A 9582-nucleotide genomic window follows, 5' to 3' on the forward strand; every position below is an offset into this window, starting at 1 on the left:
CTAAGGCATCAGCCACATACTCCTGAGCTGGCGGGTTCGAATGCAGCCGGGGCTGCCATAAACAATGACGGCTCAACCAAAAAATGAATAAACAAATAAATAAAATAGCCGGGCATTGTGGCAGCTGCCTTTAGTTCCAGCTACTTGGGAGGTAGAGACAGGAGAATTGCTTGAGCCCAGGAGTTGGAGGTTGCTGTGAGCTGTGATGCCACGGCACTCTACCCAGAGGGACAGCTTGAAGCTCTGTCTGAAAAAAAAAAAAAAAAAAAGAAATTGCTAGAGTCCACAGGCATATGTGTTTTTACCTTAAAACATTATAAAATTAAGGGCTAACATGGGTTACAGTGGAGGAGAGTGGTATGGACTGATGTTAAGAAGGCCGCTGGACAACTTGGATGGGTCTAGACCATTACCTTAAGAGAAGTAACTTAGGAATAGAAAAAAAGTGTGTATGTCCTCACAAGTGGGAGCTAAACTATTGCTATGCAAGGACACCCAGAGGTTGTGATGAATGCTGGAGACTTAAATGGGGAGAGGTTGGGAAGGGTGATGGATGAACAATTACCTATGGGGTCCAGTGTAGACTATTGAGCTGATGTGTACACCAAATCCCAGACCTCACCACAGTGTAGTAAATATATCCATGTAGCAGAGTTAAATTTATACCCCAAAATATGTTGAAATAATTTTTAAAAAGAAGGCTGTCATGACCATGCTCTGCAGAATGTGTAATGGCGGCACTCGTGGAATAAAACTGGCCCAGGGGGCACAGTGCTGGCATGTGGGGAGAGCACTCTGGGCGATGGAGATTGAGCTGGGCACATTGCAGATCTGACCCGCCTGGCTGAGGCACAAGACCCTGCTGTGGTGTGATGGGAGAGGGAAGGGAACAGATGGCTGGGTCTGACCAGGGGGCCCTGTGGGGTCACTGCCTGCCACACTTAGTCCCTTCTCCAAGGGGCCCAACTGTCTGATGTCTGTCTCCACGGATTAGTTTTGAATTTCATATAGGTGGTAGCATTTTTAAAGAAAAATTCATGACACTTTCTGCAGATAGTAAGGCAGACTTTCAGCAGGGGGACTACTGTACTAGGCTTTGCAGAAGGGGAGAAAGACGGAACTCAACTCCAAAAACAAGGGCAAATGAAGATTTATAGCCACTAAGCAAGGCGGGGCTCAGTGGATGGAAAGTCACTATGGCAGAACGTCAGGCTGGGGAGACTCTTGTTAGAGGGCCCCCAGGATTATTGCTGATGGCAGGCCAGGTGGTATGACCTGGAGGGTAAGCCATGAGGAATTTGATCAGATACCAGTGGTGGGGGATTTTTGTTAAACTGACCTAGCAGAATTCTTGCTAAAATTGGACCAAATGGGCCAGCAACATAGTCTGAAATTGGGGGCATTAGGGCTTAGAAGAGCTTCACTAGAGTCAGGTTAAGATGAGACTTTGTCAGTATGGACTGTTTCATGTTTGACTTTTTTCATGCAGCATGTTTTTGAAATTCATATTGTTGCATGTATTTTTTTATTTTTTTATTTATATGTGTATATATATATATTTTTTTTGAGACAGAGTCTCTTTATGTCACATTCAGTAGGGTGCTGTGGCATCATAGCTCACAGCAACCTCAAACTCCTAGGCTTAAGCAATTCTCTTGCCTCAGTCTCCCAGTAGCTGGGACTACAAGTGCCTGCCACAATGCCTGGCAATTTATTTTGTTGTTGCATTTGGCCCCGGCTGGGTTCAATCCCACAAGCCTGGATGTATGTGGCTGGCGCCATAACCACTGGGCTGTGGGTGCCAAGCCAGTTGCATGTATTTCAAATTCATTCCTTTATATTGTTGAGTAGTACTCAATCATATGAATTAACTACGTGTTTAAATCTTCTCCAAGTTTTGTCTATTATGGATAAAACTGCCATGAACATTCTTGTGCAAGTATTTGTGTAGGTATGTGTTTTAATTTCTCTTGGGTAACACCCTAGAAGTTGAATTTCTAGGTTGTAGGATGGGTATATATACCTTGTATTGCCTATATTGCCAGTTTTCCAAAGTGGTTCTACTATGTTACACTCCCACCAGCAGTGTATGAGACTGCCAGCTGCTCCAAATCCTTGCCAAAACTTAGCATTGTATTTCTTTTCAATGTTGAGTATTCTTGCTATTATGTAGTGTTTAATTCATTTTTCCCTGATTACTGACAGCTTTCAAGTACCTTTTTATCTATGTTGATTACTTTTGCACTTTTACAAAATGTTAGTTCAAGTCTTTTGCCCATTAAAAAAAAAAAGAGTCATCTTTTTAATCATTGAGTTGTTAGAGTTCTTTAAATATTCTGAGTTTATACACACACACACAAAGACTTTTCTCCCAATCTTTCCTTTCTCTTAATAGCGTTCCTTTCTCTTAACAATTTTATTTGCTGAGTGTAAGGCTTAAATTGTATAGATCCAATTTATAAATTACTATATTTCCTGTGGTGACAAAGATTTTTGTTGTCCTTTTGAAGTGTGACACAGTGAGGGCTATGTGGCAGAGAAAACTGTTTCCAATCTGCTATCTAAGGGAATGGACCTAAGGACAACAGCAAAGTCCACTGCTCTGCAGTGATGAAAATTTTATGCAAATGCAAGAGCAACTACTGAGAATGCACTATATATGTTGTATGTTATAACAAAAAAAAAAATTCACAAATAATAACAGTATCTGTGAAAGCATGCAATGAAGTGATCGTTAGTTAATAAAATTCATACGCTCCTTTCCAGAGTGTCCTCTCCCTGAACACCCCATCCCAACTTCTGCCTGATGGTTAGGGAAGGTGAGATTTACTGCTGGGAAGAAGAGAGAAGGTGTCTTATCTGCTGTGGGCTGTGCTGTCAAACCACAGTTTGCAGAGGTCTTTGGAATTGAGATAATGCCTGCCTTGCTTTGTTTGGTACAGTGAAAAGGGTTCCAGGTTGATCCAGTGGAAGAGACTGCAATCCAGCTCAGGGTCAGAACCTTCCAGTATGGTCAGAAGGGGACAGCAGGCATTTCCTGTTCAAAAACCCAGGAACAGACAAGTATGCCCTTGAAGCTGTTAACTGGGCACCTGGGAATGACAGTTTCTCTAGCCATGAAACAGAAAAAATACCATATTGCAACAGAGCAGGAAAGTGTGTCAGGGGGTGACAATTTCTATGACCCGCCAAACCTAGTAATTGGATCCACCAAGAAAGAGAAAGGATGAGGGCGGGGTACCAGCTTAATTATCATTCAGCGTCCATTCTCTGTGCCAAAGCCAGGAAGTAAATTAACAGTATGAGAGTCATTTTTGTGGGGGCGGGGGGAGGTGTGAACAAAATTTCTCTGCAAAGGAATTTGGAGGAAAGTGACATTATTCCAGTGAACAGTTTTCAAATGGGGAGACACACCCTTGAAGGTGTGTTCCAAAGAACACATTTATAGTCACAGTGCCAGCCCAGTTTCCCAGTCAGGTCTGCTCACCCAATTGAGTGATTCAAACTCTGTTTGATTGGTTCAGGTGAGTTCTAAAAGTCCCAAAGTTGACAGAGGTGTGGCGTCCCTGGGAACTCCGATTCCATGGTGGCCTCTATCGTGACACAAATGGCTGTGTGCCTACATTAAAATGGAGGCCGTTAGCCTCTTGGGATCTGTCTCGAAGCACTGATTCTATCAGGCTCTCCTTTGTGTGTCGGTGCAAGAAAGGAAGAGACCCAAAAAGAGATGTCCTGCCCAGCTCACCTTGGTGAAGACTTGGGCTGCAAAAGACACATGTGCCCCAGATGAGCTCAGCGCCCACATTTAGGACCGAGTCTAGGCAGTGAGGACTCAGAGACTGTGCCCACCCCACGGGCTCCCAGCCACCAGGGAGGCGAAAGCAGCCCCCTGGGGGTGCCCCAGGTGCGGGGGAAGGAAGCCCTGGGCGCGGGTGCCTCAACTTTGCGTGGTCCCCAGCACAGGGCCTCCTACCCCCACCCAGGTAGGGGGACGATCTGAAGCACTTCTTCCACCTCTGTCCGCCAGAGAGTTCCAACAACAAAACTGCAGCGGTGATGCGGGATAACACACCACCCCCACCAGGCCTCTGCGCAGCTCAGACTGTTTTAATCAAAGGCTTTAGAATTGAGTCAAAATCCTCTGCTGCCTTCTAGTGACAAACACTGAGAAAGCCAATAAAGTTTTCTCATAATTAAAGGCAAACTGTTAAAGAGGGGAAAAGCGACAGAGCCTAAACGTTTTAAAGTGCAGGCCGAAGAACCGCTCTGTACCTGCGCTCTCTGTGAGTGAGTCTGGACTTCCCAGTGGGCTGGGTGTGTATGTGTGTGTGTGTGCCTTGTGCCCCTGTGCTCTCTGTGCGTCCAGACTTCCCAGTGGGCTCTGTGTGTGTGTGTGCCTTGTGCCCCTGCGCCCTCTGTGAGTGTGCGTCCAGACTTCCCAGTGGGCTGTGTGTGTGTGTGTGTGTGCCGTGTGCCCCTGCGCCCTCTGTGAGTGGGCGTCCAGACTTCCCAGTGGGCTGTGTGTGTGTGCCGTGTGCCCCTGCGCCCTCTGCGCCCTCTGTGAGTGGGCGTCCAGACTTCCCAGTGGGCTGTGTGTGTGTGTGTGCCGTGTGCCCCTGCGCCCTCTGTGAGTGGGCATCCAGACTTCCCAGTGGGCTGCGGGTGGTGTGTGTGCCTTGTGCCCCTGCGCCCTCTTTGAGTGGGCGTCCAGACTTCCCAGTGGGCTGCAGGTGGTGTGTGCCTTGGGCGCCTGCGCTCTCTGTGAGTGTGCGTCCAGACTTCCCAGTGGGTTGGGTGTGTGTGTGTGTGTGTGTCTGTGTGTAGTGTGTGTCTGCGCTGTCTGTGAGTGTGCGTCCAGACTTCCCAGAGGGCTGGGGTGGTGGTGTGTGTGTGTGGGGAAGCAAGTCAAAGTTGTCAAGGGGACTCCAAAATTGTTGACTTGAGGAACTAAAAAGACAAAGTTGCTATTAACTGAGATTTTATTTTAAAATATGGATGGAATGGGTTTTGGCATAAGACTTTAAAATCCAGTTTGAAACATACTAAGTTTGGGATGTTTAAAATAGGACAGACACCCGGGTAACCCGTTTATTGATTCCCACGTACATTTATATCAAAACATATAATGCGAGGATTCTTACAATAATAAAAATTGGACACTGTGATTGTAATCTGTGGTTCTTTCTTTATCAGAGAGAGAGTTCAGGAAGTCAAAAGGCGTGACGTTTTTTAAGATTTTGACCCATGCTGCTATTTTGCAAAAAGATCTTTCATAATGAATTATTTACACTCTCAAAAAAAAAAAAAAACCCAAAAAACAGAAGGGTTTTATATTTTTTTTAGTGGAAGTAAACAAACTAGCAAGTGCCAGGTGACAAGTCTGGAGATGGAATGGCAAGTGAGGCCTACGGTAAGTTACATTATATTGTATTTAGCAGTTCTGCCAAATGACTAGATTATAGCCGCTCTTGCAATGGGAAAGGAATATGTGAGATGGTGGATATGTTAATTTGTTCCACTACTGTAACTATTTTATTATATATATGTATTTCAACATCATGTCGTACACCTTATATATACACTATAAAATTAATTTTTTAATTTTTATTTTTTGAGACAGAATCTCCCTTGGTTATCCTTGGTAGAGTGCTGTGGAGTCTTAGCTCACAGCAACCTCAAACTTGGGTTCAGGTGATCCTCTTGCCTCAGCCTCCCAAGTAGATGGGACTATAGGCACTGCCACAAGGCCCAGCTATTTTTAGAGGTAGGGTCTCACTCTGGTTCAGGCTGGTCTAGAACCTGTGAGTTCAGGCAATCCACTCGCCTCCACCTCCCAATTGCTGAGATTACAGGCATGAGCCATTGTGCCCTGCCTTAAAATTTATTTATTTTTTTAAAAAATAAATGGAGCATGACTTGAAAGTCATGAGGGAGCATAAAAAATTATGCTGTACTATGACGTGATGTGTTAAACATTGTGTACTATTATTTGGTGTGAATATGTCTGTAACTTCCAAGATAAAAATATTAGAGTCTGCTTTGTAACAAGTCTTAAAACAAGTAATGTTAAGTCCTCCCACTTTATTGTTAGTTCTCGAGTGCTTGATTATACAATCTTTTGAATTTATATACAAATTTTAAATCAGCTTCGCAATTTCTACAAAAGAAAAAAGACTTCTAGTATTTCATTGTATCTATAGGTTCATTTGAGGAGAAATCTCATCTTACCAATGTTGAGTCTTCCAGTCCATGAACATGAACTGTTCATTCATTTAGTCCTTATTTAATTTCTCTTGGAAATGTTTATAGTTTTTAGTAATTAGGCCCTACACATCTTTCATTAAATTTATTTTTAGATATTTTATATTTGTTGTTGTATTGTGACAGGTGTTGCTTTTTACAATTTTATTTCCCAATTGTCCTCAGTTGATACGCAGAATTAAATTGATTTTTGTGATTGACCGATCCTCTAATCTTGTTAAATGTCCTTATTAAGTCTAGTAATTTTAACTTTAGATTCCTTAGGATTTGCTTTACATCATTATGTAGTTAGCGTGCCTGCAAAAATTTAAGAGCTTTACTTCTTCCTTTCAACATTATTTTGCCTTTTCTTTTTCTTGACTGGCTACAATAGCTAGGATACCCTGTACAGTGTTGAATAGAAATAGAAAAGGCAGCCACTCTTGCTGTTTGTGATTTTATGGCAAAGTTTATTGACGTTGGCACTACAGACGTTTCGGGCACGACGGTTCTCTGCTGTGTGGTGGTCCCTGTCACAGCTTGTTTAGTGGCATCTGCGCTTTCCGCCCACTAGATACGGGTAGTGTCCTCTTGTCCCCCAGTGACAGAAACTCTTTAAGAACAAGAATATCTGGAGAAAATATCCGTTTGTAGGAATTTCCAAGTATCTCCGTGGGGCAAAATCATCCTTACTTGAGGACCATTGTCTTAGGAAGAAAATGTTTACTACATTATGATTAAGTATAATATTCATTGTAAGGATTCTATTTTAAAAATTCTATTATGAAAAATTTCAAGGATAGAGAATATTACATTGAACATTACTATACCCACAGCCATTCTACAATAAATATTTTACTATATTTGATCTGGTACATATCTGTCCATCTATCTATCCTTCTGCCATTCATCAAAGTATCTTATTTTTAAACACATTTGAAATTAAGTTCCAGGCACCAGGATTTAAATACTTTAAAATACTGCAGCATGCATATTATTCCATAAAGTTCAATATTTATATAGTATTTGCAGGTTTTTTTTTTTTTTTCTTTTTAGGTAACATTTACATATAGTGAAATGCATAAATCTTAAGTGAATATTCTCATTTCTTTTTTAAAAAAATTGATACATAATAGTTGTGCATACTTGTGGGGTGTATTTTTTTTTTTTTTGTAGTTTTTGGCCGGGGCAAGTTTTGAACCCGCCACCTCTGGTATATGGGGCCAGCGCCCTACTCCTTTGAGCCACAGGCGCCACCCGGGTGTATATGTTTTTATGTTTTTTATACATGTATACAATTTATAATGATCAAAGCAGGGTAATTGGGATATCCATCACCACAAACATTTATAATTTCTATTTGTTGGAAATATTCCAAATCATCTCCTTTAGTTACTTTGAAATATACTATGAATTGTTGTTAACTATGGTCCCACTACTGTACTACTGAACACTAGAATATATTCCTTCTATCTATTTTTGTGACCATTAACCAAACTCTTAATATCCACCCCACTCTCTACCCTCTGGTAACCTCCAGCCTCTGGTAACTCTCGTTCTACTCTCTACCATGAGGTCAATCATTTTTTAGCTTCCACATGTGAGTGAAACATGCAATATTTGTCTTTCTGTGTTGGCTTATTTCACTTAACATAATGGCCTGCAGTTCCATCTATGTGGCTGCAAATGACAGGATTCCGTTTTTTTTATGGCTGAGTATTATTCCATTGTGGATGTATTCATTTCCTCTGCATCCACACTAGCATCTATTATTTTTTGTCTTTTTTTTTTTTTTTTGACAGTGTCTCACTATATTGCCCTTGTTAGAATGATGTGGCATCACAGCTCACAGCAACCTCACACTCTTGGGCTTAAGTGATTCTTTTTTTTTTTTTATTGTTGGGAATTCATTTAGGGTACAATAAGCCAGGTTACACTGATTGCAATTGTTAGGTAAAGTCCCTCTTGCAATCATGTCTTGCTCCCATAAAGTGTGACACACACCAAGGCCCCATCCCCCTCCCTCCACCCCTCTTTCTGCTTTTCCTCCTCCCCATAACCTTAATTGTCAATTATCCTTATATCAAAATTGAGTACATAGGATTCATGCTTCTCCATTCTTGTGATGCTTTACTAAGAATAATGTCTTCCACTTCCATCCAGGTTAATACGAAGGATGTAAAGTCTCCATGTTTTTTAATAGCTGAATAGTATTCCATGGTATACATATACCACAGCTTGTAAATCCATTCCTGGGTTGGTGGGCATTTAGGCTGTTTCCACATTTTGGCGATTGTAAATTGAGCTGCAATAAACAGTCTAGTACAAGTGTCCTTCTGATAAAAGGATTTTTTTTCCTTCTGGGTAGATGCCCAGTAATGGGATTGCAGGATCAAATGGGAGGTCTAGCTTGAGTGCTTTGAGGTTTCTCCATACTTCTTTCCAGAAAAGTTGTACTAGTTTGTAGTCCCACCAGCAGTGTAAAAGTGTTCCCTTCTCTCCACATCCACGCCAGCATCTGCAGTTTTGAGATTTTGTGATGTGGGCCATTCTCACTGGGGTTAGATGATATCTCAGGGTTGTTTTGATTTGCATTTCTCTAATATATAGAGATGATGAACATTTTTTCATGTGTTTGTTAGCCATTCGTCTGTCATCTTTAGAGAAGGTTCTATTCATGTCTCTTATCCATTGATGTATGGGATTGTTGGCTTTTTCTTTTTTCTTTTTTATTGTTGGGGATTCATTGAGGGTACAATAAGCCAGGTTACACTGGTTGCAATTGTTAGGTAAAGTCCCTCTTGCAATCATGTCTTGCCCCCATAAAGTGTGACACATACCAAGGCCCCCCCATCCCTATTTCTGCTCCCCCCCATAACCTTAATTGTCATTAATTGTCCTCATATCAAAATTGAGTACATAGGATTCATGCTTCTCCATTCTTGTGATGCTTTACTAAGAATAATGTCTTCCACGTCCATCCAGGTTAATACGAAAGATGTAAAGTCTCCATTTTTTTAATGGCTGAACAGTATTCCATGGTATACATATACCACAGCTTGTTAATCCATTCCTGGGTTGGTGGGCATTTAGGCTGTTTCCACATTTTGGAGATTGTAAATTGAGCTGTGATAAACAGTCTAGTACAAGTGTCCTTATGCTAAAAGTATTTTTTTCCTTCTGGGTAGACGCCCAGTAATGGGATTGCAGGATCAAATGGGAGGTCTAGCTTGAGTGCTTTGAGGTTTCTCCATACTTCCTTCCAGAAACGTTGTACTAGTTTGCAGTCCCACCAGCAGTGTAAAAGTGTTCCCTTCTCTCCACATCCATGCCAGCATCTGC

The sequence above is a fragment of the Nycticebus coucang genome, chromosome 21 (assembly GCF_027406575.1).
Source record: "Nycticebus coucang isolate mNycCou1 chromosome 21, mNycCou1.pri, whole genome shotgun sequence".
Taxonomy (NCBI): domain Eukaryota; kingdom Metazoa; phylum Chordata; class Mammalia; order Primates; family Lorisidae; genus Nycticebus; species Nycticebus coucang.